The 15,150-nt window shown below is 30.6% G+C and overlaps 1 pseudogene; it reads left to right on the top strand.

Moving 5' to 3' along the window:
* The first annotated feature begins 912 nt into the window (after positions 1–912).
* Positions 913–1,797, top strand: LOC113374832 (annotated as a pseudogene).
* The last annotated feature ends 13,353 nt before the right edge of the window (positions 1,798–15,150 follow it).

Below are 15,150 nucleotides of genomic sequence, written 5' to 3'. Positions count from 1 at the left end.
CTAACTAACTAACACAAACTAATTTTTAGTTAACTACTACCAGAAAAAGCTCATCTTTAATATATTTTTTCGTTACTGGACAGTTCAATAAAGTTGATGATTTCTATTATTCTTAGTTGCAATGAGTTTTAAATTGATTTCCATTATGGGGTCTTATAAATACTTAAAACTTTTCCAACTCTTTTGGAAAAGCGATTTTTTAGCTTAAAAGTGACATTAGTATAACTGTAGAAGTTTGTAACCCAATAGCTCAAAATGCCTCCTTTTTAAAAAATTGTTCTTGAATATATTTACTTCTTCAAAATATAATGAAAATATAGATAAAAATATGTTTCCAATTAAAATAGCCCATTTAGGGCGCTGCGGTGCGAAATGGCAATAGGACATTTCTTACGCCATTTTTTCCTGAATCGAGTTAGAGTTTAAGTCAGGTTACGGACCTGCCTTAGGGCAGTACTACCCATCATGATTATTATTATTATATGGAAAAAATACTATGGAGCTGACATCCGCTTTGGTCAGCTTGGTATCAAGCAGCAATGATACCAAATTTTTACTTGAATTTTTTTTTTGGGACTTTGTGCTAATTGGCCTTTTGGTACGAATGTGGATCAGTAACCACTAGGTTTCCAGTTCCACTTCCACTTCGATCAGCTTGATAACAAATAAGGAAAAAATGTAACTATTTACGTATGTTAACAAATATGTCACAACTAGAAAGGACAAGTACTGAATGACTTATTACCAAAATAATAACTGAATGTATTCATAGTAGTTTTTTTGTTTTTTTGTGGCTGTCAAAATAATAATTTGTTCATTTTTGCCATTGCTCATCAAAGAAAAACATAAAAATAAACCAAATCAACTCATATAGCAATCAGTTCTTATTAAATTAGTCTCTTGTATGTAAAAATGGGGTTGTGCAAGTGTTTAAGACGACGTGTCACCAATCAGTTCTGTTTCGAGCACCATGTAAGCGTTTGCGAAAACTGTATGATAACAAGTCATTCCAAATGCGTGGTCCAGAGCTACATCCAATGGCTGCAGGACGGCGATTATAATGCTGGTTGCCAATTGTGCAAATCCGAAATTACAAACGACGATTTTGTACGGTTGACTTGCTATCACGTCGTTCACTGGTCTTGTCTCCAGGATATGGCAGGAAGTTTTCCTCCGAATGTGGCCCCTGCAGGGTACCAATGTCCACTATGTGGAACTGGTATTTTTCCACCACCTAATCTGATATCGCCTGTAGCAGATATTTTAAGAGCAAAGTTGTGTTTGGTAAATTGGGGACGCAGTGGATTGGGACTAGCATTGCTGACTAAAACAAGAAATCTTCCGGATGTATGTAATGTTATAATAGATTTTGACACAGATATAGAAGAATATATGAATTCAAAACTACAGAGCACTAACTTGCGCAGTCAGAATACCAAACCAATAGTCCACTCTTCAGATGACTTAAACAACTCGCAACACAATTATAGTAATTTTTTCTCTGCTAGCAGCCAAATGAGGAGATCTTCCAATCGACCAACAAACATAGGAAGAGTATTGTATAATGATTATAATAAATATAAACGTAGAAGGCTCAGAGAAATGTTGACAAGATTTATCAAAAGAGCCGCATGCCGTTCACCAGTCAAAATGCAACGGTTTCTCATGTTTATTTTTGTTCTTATTATTTTTGCATCAATCTTCATGATTTTCAAGGAATTAAGCCACAGGAGTAACATGGATGGCGGCCAGTTTGATTTGGAAAATGAACCAAAAGTTGTTGTTGGTGATGTGTAAAAAAAGAATTGACTAAACAGCTATTTAAAATTTATATTTGAAAATATATTTAGTTTGCATTTAAAGGATTAAAAATGTATTTATAACAATCTAATAAAATTTAATGTACAATATATTATAACTAAAAACATGTTTGCACCATGTTTATAAAAGCTTACAAAAAATTGCACATTCTGTTTGATTTCTCGACACTAAATTAATCTTGTATCTATAATATAAGATGTCACCTGCTATTGAACGATAGTATCTTTCTCACTGTCTACCTTCATGATGTGAGGAAACCATAATTCTATCGCAGACTTGTTTGCGACTTCTTTATCATCTATTTATTAAAAGTAATCCCTATATGTGATCGATTATAAAGTAAACATTAATTATGGACATTCAATCTGTTATTAATATCTAATAATCGTGCAAAAACTAAGACATCCTGCATCCTGTCCATTAATGGGTTGACAACGGCAGTCAGAAATCGCTAGGGAAACGGATGCGAGACACATAAATAAAATTATCATGTCTGTGCTTTCAGGCGCCTCGTTACGTTTTTCAATGTCAAAAAGTCAACGAAACCCGTTTAGTGGTGGAAGAAAAAAAAATCACGAAACAGGTGATACATTAACTTTTACTAATTTTAGGAATCATAGCTTTCCTCATATTGAATGCTGAGGCTTAATTTTAAATCGTTGATTTTATTAAAAGCTTTCAAGATGTTCTTAGATTTTCAGTAGGTACTCACTTCTTTAGTATTATTGAAAAAGTTCTTTACTATTTTTAATAAAGTATATTGCAACTTTAATTAAAACCACTATACTGTTAAAAATAATACTCTTTTGGCAGTAGCTTTTACAACTAATATTTGACCACCAGAGAAAAGAAATAACTTAAGAAACAGATGACTAAATTACTTCTACTGATTTTAAGGAATGAAGCTTCCACTATATTGAAAGTTCAGGTTAAATTTTAAATCGTCGGTTACATTAAAAGTTTTTTTTTTGATATTGAGAATACTCCTTTGGCAGTAGCTTTTACAACTAATATTTGACCGCCAGAAAAAAGAAATAATTTAAGAAACAGGTGACTAATTAACTTCTACTGATTTTAAGGAATGAAGTTTCCGTCATATTGAAAGTTCAGGTTAAATTTTGAATCGTCGGTTACATTAAAAGTTTTTTTTTTGATATTGAGAACTGGCTTGTTTATAATTATTACAGTAACATTAATAAGGCTATTCTTATTATCAGTAGGCACAGACTTCTTTAGTATTATCAAGAAAGTTTTTTACTATTTTGAATAAAGCATATTGCAACTTTAATTAAATCCAATATATTGTTTAAAATGATACTGTTCTGACAGTAGCATTTACAACTAATATTTGACCACCAGATAAAGAAAATAATTCAAAAAACAGGTGACTAATTTATTTCTACTGATTTTAAGGCATGAAACTTTCACCATATTGAAAGTTCAGGTTAAATTTTAAATCGTTGCTTGCATTAAAAGTTTTTTTTTAGTGCCTTTAGTTAAATTATTATTTTAGTAACATTAATAAGCCTATTCTCGTTTACTACACTTTTTATGGAAAGGTTGTATTTATTTCCATAATGACTATTCTCTGTTATATGTTTAATGTTATATGGCAACATGGAGATAACATTAAGAAGTTCCAAATAATAGGTGCATAGGCAATTATTGATAAATAAGTCGAACTGATTTTATTTTGGCATTTGTGCTATGTGGAGGTTACTTTTGAGACGTTGACAGTATCAAGAATTTAAATGAATGCTTGTATTAATACCATTTATATGACTTTTTGGCAGTTTCTAGAATACCAACACATTGAGAGCAAACATTCAGAAATTAAGATTTATCGAAATAATATTTTATGGACCGATAATAACAAATATTCACAATATTCTTCTAATAGGCCTATTGGGATTCTGTGCTATTTTCAGTGGAATGCATTTTTAATTAAATGCATTACAATGTAAAAAATATTATATTTTTAGTAGTAGCTTTTGCAACTGATATTTTGCTACCAAACATTTTACCTTTAAAGCCGAAAATTTGGATTCAAACTCTCACAGTCGGCGTTTTGTACTTCTAGATGAGTGTTTTTGTACTTCCAACTCACAAAATACCATTATTTACACTCTTTAAAGGTGTAAATACTTCATCCTCTACTGTTTATGAGAAAGTTCCTATACTGTTTACCTGCCTACCCGACTACTTACCTACCTGTTTACCTGCTTACCTGTCCACCTGTTAACTGGTCTTCACTTTATTTGTTGTTTTTCTTTTTTTTTTAATTTTTGTACCTTCTGAAAATGGAACAAAAGCACTCAAAAGATTAGGATTGTTCTATAAGTTATAATCTTAGTGATAAGGTTCTACATTTATTTCTCATAGTACTAAACTAATTATTTATATTGTTGGTGCTGAAATAAATATGTGCTCGTTCCTTTATAATTATTAAAAAAAAACAAGTAATTGCAAATAATCTGCGATCTATAACAAAATTATGTAAATACCATTCTAAATTATGCTGTCTAGTGGTGTAAAACTATCAGTTCATTAGAACTTCATGAATGATATAAAATATTCTTATATAGAACGCATATTTATTAATTTCTTTATTTTTATTTCCAAGCAAAAGCAAGACATAGAAGTTACGATTCTTGTTATAAGCAAAAATTCCAAAGTGGTGTTTCAATCATTCGATCACATAACGTCTACCATTTTCTACTAAATCTACCAACTTTTGACCAAGTATGTCTAATTCCTAGGTGTTGTGTGATATCTTGATTTAATACAACAAGCTTTAGTGCACTTGCGTTTTGTCGCATGTAATTTATGCGCATAGCTTCGTTTGATTCAACTTTATAAATCAAAATGAAATATATTACAAGCAATTTTACGATTGTCCCACTATGTTTATGGCTCACATGTTCCGGCATTATGAGACTTAATTTATGTTCTATGCCTGCGTTGAGTAAATAAGTAACAATTTATGTAAAGACAGTCGTGCCTGACAATAATCCAGTAGCCTAGTCAATAGTTGTCGTAATATTATAAACCATATCGGTGGATCCATATGATAAATCGTAACTTTGGACAGTAGAAGTATGTCTAGTTTCAATATTACAAAAATTTAAAGGAACAAAATAGAAAGTCAGTCAAAATTGATCATGGGTCAGCCGCAACGATCCCAATATCGGTCTAGCTCTATATGAAGCAATTTGATATCGAGTTCGGGGTTATTTGATCCACCACATCAAATTTTTACTTGAGGTTGCGAATCTGAAATATAATCTCACATGAAAATTGCCATGAAAATTGCCATTATTTAGCAGTATTGTTTATTTCTCAGTACCGTTTTTTGGGCACACACACATATTAGGTTGTCAAATATCTCCCTTCCGCTTTTTTGCTCTTGGTTTCTAATACAAAAAGGCGGAAGGGAGATATTTGACAACCTCATATATATATATAATATATGTGTGTGTGTATGTGTACTTCATGCATGTTCAGAAATTATTAATCGTGCAATGATATTATTTCCCAGAAAATATATGTCCACGATATTTCCTTCATTTTTATCGTTCAGTACTTTGCTCATTGGTTCTAGGAATCAAGGCTTAATGATTCTACATTTATATAGCATAAAAATATATACCAACATAATCGTATACGTATATATTATATATTACCTTTATAGTTATAAACACTTCTATTTTTATTAACTTAATTTCCTCTTTTCGTTTCAGGTTAGTGCATTAATATTCTGTAGCATGCGTGTCCGTGGAATAAAGGCATTTATTACATACTTTGCATATAAATGCAATCATATAAAATGTAAGTACTACTTTTGCCTATACTCATAATAAAATTGTAGACGGCATAAAACGAATATTGTATAAAATGAATATTAATGAAATTTTACGTTATGAAATCAATAGCTAGAACAATAAAGTTTGATTTAAAAATACATACAGAAAAGGAACCACGAGGCAGCTTTTCTATACCAAATTAGTTACATCTCAGAATGTTACCTGAGATAAAAACAGATAAAATATTTAAGTAATATATCGAACTAGTGGTGTATGGCTTCGTGCCAAGACGCATAAATTGTTGGAACTACCCGTACTGAAATTGAATTTTTTCAAAACCTTTTGGTCTTTTTCTAAAAGTTTGAAAAAAATTGATGAACAGTTTGAATTATGCCCAGGCAGTATTGATGTCTAAATGTCTAAATGTATTTCCTTTGCAAAAAAGGCATTCCGAAATGTTCAGAATATCAATTAAAAGATTAATAATTCTGAATATTAAGATTAAAAAAAATATTTTTGAATTTTTTGCGATGACTATAACTTACCTACCCTACAGTAGATTAATTATTTGTACACATATTTTGGACGGAGATTTAATATTTTTAACATACAAATTTTTTATTATGAATATTAATATAATTTAAACGTACAAGTTTAATAGTTGAAGCCAGAAATATATTCTTGATTGAAAATTAAGAATTCCGACGGGATTACGAGAAAAGTTGTAATTTTCCGCAGATTTAAAAGTTAGCAGAAGTAATAGAATTACTTGATGGCTGGTGGATTCGTTAACACACATTTACATATAATGGAAAACGAAGTTCTTAAACGCTTTACCACTGATTTATATTTCTTATTGTAATACTAGCAAGAATAATAATTTGATCATTTAAATGTTTAACTATTCATTCTTTCTAACTTGGTAATGATTTCATGTTATATATATTAGGGCGGGTCGATTTGTATGGGTAAAAAAAAGTCACATAGGCACATATGATTTTCGTATACTGGGGATCAAAATGAGATACTTTGCCGAAGAAACCATATCTCTAAAATGAATTCTGTTTTTTACTATTTTTTCTTTTACTTACTACTTTCATAATCAACGAATAAATTCAGATCCAATAAAATAGTTTGTTAAACTTTTATTGAATGCGGATTTCTATTTTTCAAATTATTTATTCTATCTTCTTCATTTGCAGCTCAGAGTTACTATCCCAATTGCTAATAATTTGCACTTTTTGCTTCCTTATTATGATGGACACTATTATAATTCCTTGCATTCGCAGTTTTGCATCCAACTCATTCCCTTGCCGCTCCTGAATTTTGTTTTCACTAAATATCATAATTTTCAGTACGATATCTCGGTAAAGAATAGAACTAACAATTTATTCAGCTGTGCAAAGAGTTCCCTTAACGAGATTATCTTAAGTTCGCAGAAATTGCGTGATGACTGAAGTTTTGAAGAGCAAAATTGCGCCAGGGAAGGGTGATCATGCATAAGTAATAGGATTGCTCGCGAATGTTTGCCAGGCAATTGTTTCACGTTCGAAGATTTTGGAATTAATCCTCGGCTCATTCAAATGCAGGAGGAGACAGGAGACAAGAGACAAGAGCCGAGAGGCAGCAGCCCGAATGTTTGGTGGCAGCTGGCTGTCTCGATCGGACGTCCTCTTCGTCATTGTTAATAAAAGATTGATTTTTGCGTTTTTGTCCTAGTCGGGATTCATAGATAATTTGCACATGTCATATGCATGTGTGTTGAAATTTTTGATTAGTTTTTTAATTTATGTCTAGATACATGAATCTAGTCTAATCTAATCTAAAAGTGGTATCAATTTTTTAGGTATAACTTAGCGATAAATGAATTAAAAGTGAAAATTTGTGTCATTTTTTCATGCTATTTCTATACAAACCTTTGATTGAATTGCGTTTTATCTAAAAGACAATATTAAGAGCTAAAACTTTCAGAAGATTGATTTTTGCGTTTTTGTCCTAGTTGGGATTCATAGATAATTTGCATATGTCATATGCATGTGGCTTGAAATTTTTGATTAGTTTTTTAATTTATGTCTAGATACATGAATCTAGTCCAATCTGATCTAAAAGTGGTATCAATTTAGCTTCGGTTTGGTTTCGATTTTTCGAAAAAAAAATTCTCCTGCAAATATCATGGTTATATAATATTTATATAATATATAATAATAATTTATATATTATTATAATTATTATGTAATATAGATTTTTATAATATGCATATGATATTTAAATATTTAGAATTTCTATAACGTGTTTGTATAAAACACGCCAATTTGAATTTGGCTTTGAGAAAAGGAGAAATTTCTAAACTGCCAAAGGATGTTTAGATGGTCTCATTTTAACTCATCTGCTTTCTTCGAAAATGTTTAGAAATTATCAGTGCTAAGAACAAAGGTGTTACAATGAAAATTCCTCAGCATAAAATATCGAAGTTAGTTTGAATCAACTGAGCTCATCCTGGGGTAGAGTTTAAGAACGAAGGCTAGCAATTTCTAGTTTCCGGGTTCGATCCCAACCTCGGTCAGCTAGGTACCAAGCAGCATAATATCAAATTTTCACTTATCATTATACACCCTAAATATAATTTCAAGTGGAAATTTTCCTGGAAGTTGCTGCATATAAATATGAAAACGGAAAATAGTTTTAAGTGTTTTTCACAACTTGAATGAAATAGAAATCAAGAAATTTCACAGAACTTTATGAGGATTTTTAAATATGAGATTGGAATTTTATAATTCCAATTTTTAAATATGAGATTGGAGCGGGGCTTAAAGGTCTGCGGGTAAAAAGGTCTAGAGCATCGATATTTCAAAAACCGATGAAGTTAAGAATTTTTTTAACAACATTTGAAAATGAAGGAAAAAAGATGTATAACGAGCCATCATCTTGATTCTTGCGACGTTGCTATCGGGAGAAAGGCGGCAATGTTTGAAAATCCATTACAAAAGTATTTTCTTTTGTTGTTAGCTTTTTTTATTGTTTGCACTGCTGTTTAGTTTACGAGACCTTAATATTTTTACGTTATTTATTTTTTTATAAGATGTATTATTAATTTTAAGTTAGATTCAACAGTTTTTTTTATATAACTTCTATAAAACTTTACACGTGAGTGGAGAAAAAAGGACCAACTGAACCTTTACCACGTCAAAGGTGTAAACAATAATAAATAAAGATGTAAATTAAGTCAAAAAAAGTAATTTTATAAAAAAAAATGAAATTAAAAATTACTCCAACTCTACTGATGAATGTTTCTGACAAAATACCAGATCAAGGTTATTTACTGTCTTATCTCAGTAAAAAATGCAGCCATGAAATTCATATTTTTTGTTGGTTGAATGATGTAGCTATTATTTTGTAAAAAAAGGCCAGGTGACAAATTTCTGAAAAACAACGATGAAAACACATTTTTACAATGAATTAGCTGGGAGTTTTACTGTGCATAGTCAGATAGCTGTTTCTTTGATATGTGTTATTTATGTTTTCACATTATAATTGCTCAAAGTCAAATTGAACCTGTGTGCCCCTCCCTACACTATTTTAAAAATCGCAATTCAAAAAAGTCTAAGCAGTCATAATTGTCTCAACATAATTACAATTTTGTCCAAATAAAAAAATATATATAGCTGAAAATCCATTTTACGACGTAACGATTCTAGGAAAAGACGTTCGCGTAAATCTAGAATCGTTTTCTATACACTCTTTCTTTCTACTTAATCCAATGCAAATCTAACTAAAACGCAGCGATTTCCTAAAGCGCTTTATTTTGATTGTTGCTCTGACGATATTATTTTGGGGGAACCATTCAAGCACGGATTGAAAACGTAAATCCGCGGGCCATGGAGAATTTTCTCTGATATTCTAATATTCTAAGTGCTTTCTTTGAAGATAAAGATAAATGTATTTGTTTCGAACATTTTCGTTGTAGTAAAAGATCATTCGATAATTTTATTAAAAATTACATATTTATATGCTCATGTGTAAAATTATTATTTTTCACTATATTGTAAAAGATACTTTTGATTTTCAAAAATATTATACTGTCATATATCATTTTCAATATTATTTTTATTTTTATAAATTTATATATTTAGTTTCATAAATTTATTTTTATGGGCCGTTTCTGCCTTACAACAGACCAATGTTATGGCAAGGCCATGCTACGCTCCAACTTCCATACATTATGCTTCTAAATCATACCGAATTTTATCAAAATGTCATGTATTTGCTGTGCATCCAGGCGTTTTACACATAAACTGCAACGTCAATTTTATGTTATGAAGCTGAATCAGAAAGACCTTGTTATATAATATCGTTTTTTTGTCATTTCACAACATGAGAAAACCTGACAGTCTGACTGCACAGCAACTACATGGCTTTTGTCAATATTTAGAACGAATTAGTATGGAAAGTTCTTTATAACATTGCCTTCCCATAACATTTATCAGTTCTAAGGCAGAATCGGTCCAATAATTTTCGAAACGAATATGCAATTATTAGTGGATATTAGGCATTCGAGTCTCACATCAACATATGTGTACAATGCACATAGTTGACAATAACATTTATTATAGGAACTTGTCATCAACAAAAGAAATGTTTGTGGGAAATTAATGAAATGCTGAAGAGCAATGTAAAAAAGCGTAACTCACTATCTTACGTTTAGTGGCATTTTCAATCTATTTGAATAACAATTGCATATTTCTTAAATACTTAACCTTAACTCTAATTTCCTATAATTTCGTGCAATTTGATCGCTCTCTGTAATTTCAGCCGAAGTCTGTTCTGTGCACCGCCGCGTCGCCCTATTTACAGAAATAGTTTCAAATCAATTTGTCGTCGTAATAAATTATACTTTTTCCGCAGTGGAAGAAAATACGTGCGGTAAAATTAAACTTTATTTCCTAATGCCAACTTTGGAACTAGCCATGGAACTCGTAAATTCCAAGTTTAAAGTAAAGTTTTATTAACTGTGAAGCAAGACATTAATTTTGTATGTTGTAAAATTCGATAGTCGGTGTAGGCATCACCCCCGGCTTTGTTTATGGATAATTGATATATTAGTTGTAATCATGTTTCTGGTTGAAGATAGTATTTAAACTAAAATGTCTCTCAAATTGCAAAACTTATGTTTCCCATATTTGAAGCAATTATATTAGACGTATAATATATTCAATAGCCATCGGTGTATGTTTAGATTTTCAATGGTATATAGTATGTCTGAGGTTGGGGTCAAACTGCAATGAAGTGCAGTAATTCTTAAACGTATTTTTATGTAGAATTTTTCAAAGTTTTCTTGTAAAAAATTTTCTTTGCTAATAATATTTACTTGAAAAATGAAAAATTAATACTTAAACTTAATTTTAAAATTAAAAATTACTAAGTTCATAAATTTACAAAAATGTATAATTTGCTTTGATTATTAATAGTAGCATAAATAACGATATAAATAGGATTTACTTTACAGTGGTTGTCTGACATATTAGGCAGGTTTAATGGAAATTATTATATATATATATATATATATATATATCAACGTGCATTTGTATATGTGCTTGTATTGTTGAATTTCGTCCATATGTACATAGATCCATGTGAGTTAGATAGGTATTATTGGTCCCGAATAGTGGATGCAATTAGTTCTGCAGCAGCAAAACCGAATAAAGTAAACACAGTCCGAGAGTTCCATTAGATCGAATAGTTTCAAAGCTAACACATAGGGTTTAGTTCGAACATCAGGATAATGGTATTTTATATCAATACAACTTCGCCATGGTCATCCATCATACGATCACATGATGCGTGTGATTTTTGTTCATACAACACAGAATCACTTACGATCGTCAAATAGATAGTAACCACGTGTAAAAGAATCAAGTGGGAATTATCAAGTAGTTACAAATTTAGATATTAGCAAATGTACACTTGCACTATCTTGCTGAATTTTTTTTACATTACACATATACAAGATCATAAGTATATGAGATCCTTATTCTTCTAAGATGGCCGAGAAGATGCCGATGATCAACTTGACCAGGATGATGATATCGTTGAATTTGTTATGAAAATTGTTTACATTGCTCAATTCTTATAAGAAAAGTATCAGAGAATATTAGCATTATTATTTGTAATTTTTTATATGTATCAGCCATTGTTCTGAAATTTTCGAATTTTGATCAAAAGAACCATCACATTAGTTTGATTTACTTAAAAAGATTATAACTAGTAATTATATGATTGTAGGATAATAATAAAATATAGTAATCTACTCGAAGACAGGCCCATCATATGAGAGCACCACAAATCAATGACTCCTTTACCCTCCTTTGTTTATTATTCCCATTACCATAACACTTTTTTATGTTCTGTGCTTCGGCATTCAGTTCCCTGTATTTTCTCATCTCTCGCTATTATATATTAATATCTATTATTTTATATACATTTTTTTATTATTTTGAATAACGACCACAACTTAACTGTTTTGATGATTTGACTTAAATAATTGTGCCGATTATTCATAGATGAACAACCCAAAGTGTTGGCTCTATGTCTGTATGCGGCTAATTTTTATTATTACAATTTCTGTAATACATAGTGATGATTTTTTATAGATGCAGCAATACTAGGTTAAGGCTATTTTCACTTGGAAAAATATTGTTCTCTCTATTTCGAACTGAAAACTGATGTTACTACTGATTTTGAACCTGGGACTTGTGATTTAAATCCCATAGCTCTAAAAACTTACCAACGGGCGAGCTCACATGAGTATAATCTGGAAGAAATTTTGTCTGCCGTTTAATCTATCAAAAACCAACTACTTATGTCAGAAAACTGTGATAATAGGCTCAGGACTCACACTTTTTTTAATTCTCAAATCTTAACAGCAATCAGAACCTTGCATCCTATAAGCTGGTACGCTGAAACTTCGCTTTACTTAGTTTTTTTAGATGGTAACCCAATGGTTAATCCATTCATATTTGATGATTTTATTATTAGAATTTATCTAATAAGGCTGACTTCTTATTGGTGCAGCAATACCGAGTGAGGACTATTTTCACTTGTAAATATATTGCTATCTATATTTTTAAGTAAAAAATCGTTGTCAATGCAGCATGACAGCAGGCTGCTCGAAGTGGGTATCGAACCCGGGACCTCTGAATCAAGGACTCACACTTGAATACAATATGGACTGTCTACTTGTTAGAGTAATAATACTTACAGTAAAAATTCTAAAGTTTAAAACAGCACTTACAATTATTATATTTAATAATTTCAAAGCACTGCTAAAGTCTAAAGATTAATGATAATTGGGAGAAAATTCATTTTGGCGCTTTAATCTTTGTTTGGACGTATTTTCGTTTTATTATATTGGCTAGGAAGGTGACAATCTTCATGGCATTGAGCTTTTACACGGGATGGTTGTTACTCCTGGTAGAGGAGGTAGCGCAGAGTTTTAATAGGACTAATTGTATACTTCTAAAAGAAAAGTCCGCGAAACAACATGTATAATAAATAATCTGTGTCTCACAATATAAATCTGTGTAATCCCAATATAAATATCTTCTTTACTTATAACTTAGTGACAAATCAGTGATTGCAATAAGAATTGCAACAAATACATAATATACAAACAAATAAATGTTTAATACATAAATACTATCTTATTACATTTTAGGATTTACTCCTTGATTTGGAAACATATTTGAATTGCAATCTTAATCTTGCCAAAACATAATTTTAATTACGTTCGACTACGTCTAATTATTTTCGAGGGTTACTTCTAATAACACGCAACCCAACATACCATTATCGATATACCAGTACCCGTACACGTCTTATTCTTAGCAACAGTAATAATACATTTCTCAACCCTAATACCATTTACTATTTGAAATTCATGGTACGGAATTTATGTACATTTGAGTGCATTCGAATGGCGCTGTTCTTTTGTAATCGTTATTGTCTGGTTATGGAAATCTGCACTCTTCCTCCGAGCTCTTTTATAAATATTCTTTGCACAAGTTTCTTATTTGAAATGTAGATACGCTGCGCTGCCACCACGGTGCCGGCAATAATGCATAGCGGGTTACCATTTGCTCTGGAGCCGTTTCGATGAGTACGAACTCCACTTTTATTGCGAATATATTAGCGTGTGCTAAATCTATTTATCACTCTAATAATGGTCAACGAATGTTAAGTGAAATGTATACAGCTTCAGGTTTTATATACATTTCTAAGTGTTGTACTTGAATGCTTCGTTATTGCAGTTTTCCTTATTTTTAAGCTTAGTTCTCACAGAAGCTCAATGATAATAATAAATAGTGGTCTGCCGAAGGCAGGTCCATGGTGCGAGAGCACCACAAATGAACGATTTCCTTTTATTACCGTTTTATTACAATATACACTTTTATGCAATTTTCCTCCCCATACTTTCTGGTCCTGTGCTCAGGCTTTCAGTTCCCTATATTTCCTCTTCTTGCCTAAGGTATCAACCATCTGCATTCTTCTTCTTCTCAATCCTTTTGGTCTTTTGATTTTACCTTCGACGACGTCATATAGCTGGCACTCTTTTTATGGCATGGGTCCCATCCTATTTCCTTTCCCTAGATAGTCTAGAATGAAATGAAATATTAATTAGTGATAACAAGTTGGGCTCTATAGGTTATATTTTAGTTTATGATATTATTTAAAATATTATTATTCATTATCAGAATGTATCAATAATTTTTTAAAAAATTGGGATTTTTATAATATAATGAGTCATAATAATTATATGACTAATATACAAAACTTTAGAATTTTAATGGGTTATGGAAATTTGAATTTTGAATAGTTTGAATAAACTTTCACTATGGATTGATTTTATTTTTTAACTTCCTGTAGTAAGTTATTATAATTATCCAAAAATCGAAAATGAAAATTTTTACATATCGTTACGTTTCAGAGGTTTCTGAACTGTTCTGAATTTTGACATACTTCAGAAAAAATTGATGTGTGTATGGGAGACAATTTTTTGTCAACGATTTCGGGCATATGGATGAACCGATTTTTGAATAATTCAAAAAGAAATCGATTTCTATTGATAGGGACTGATGTGCTGATTAGTTTTTGGCAAAGGTAGTTTCAGCTGTTTCAGAGATACGAAGCTAAATGTGCAAAAAATGGCAGTTTTTGAGAGAACATCCGAACAGCATCCGATTTGAATTATTCAAAAAACTTTCTAGTAGGGTCGACGAAACGATTGATTTTGGCGAAATTAATTTTTTTATTCTAGTTTTAAAATTTTTATTTTCAATATCGAAAATAATTCGCATTTTAATTCTAATTCTAGCTAGTTCTAAACATCTCTTATTTTATATATATTTTTTTGTATTTTTAATATATATATATATGTATATATATATATATATATTAAATAAATAATTTTAAATTTGCAATTCATTTTATATAATTCTTATATATATATTAGACAATGTTCTTTATTTTAAAT

The sequence above is a fragment of the Ctenocephalides felis genome, unplaced genomic scaffold, assembly GCF_003426905.1.
Source record: "Ctenocephalides felis isolate EL2017-DRISC unplaced genomic scaffold, ASM342690v1 CF-g0.4_SCAFFOLD_01886, whole genome shotgun sequence".
Taxonomy (NCBI): Eukaryota; Metazoa; Arthropoda; class Insecta; order Siphonaptera; family Pulicidae; genus Ctenocephalides; species Ctenocephalides felis.
This window is presented reverse-complemented; position numbering and strand designations above follow the sequence as displayed.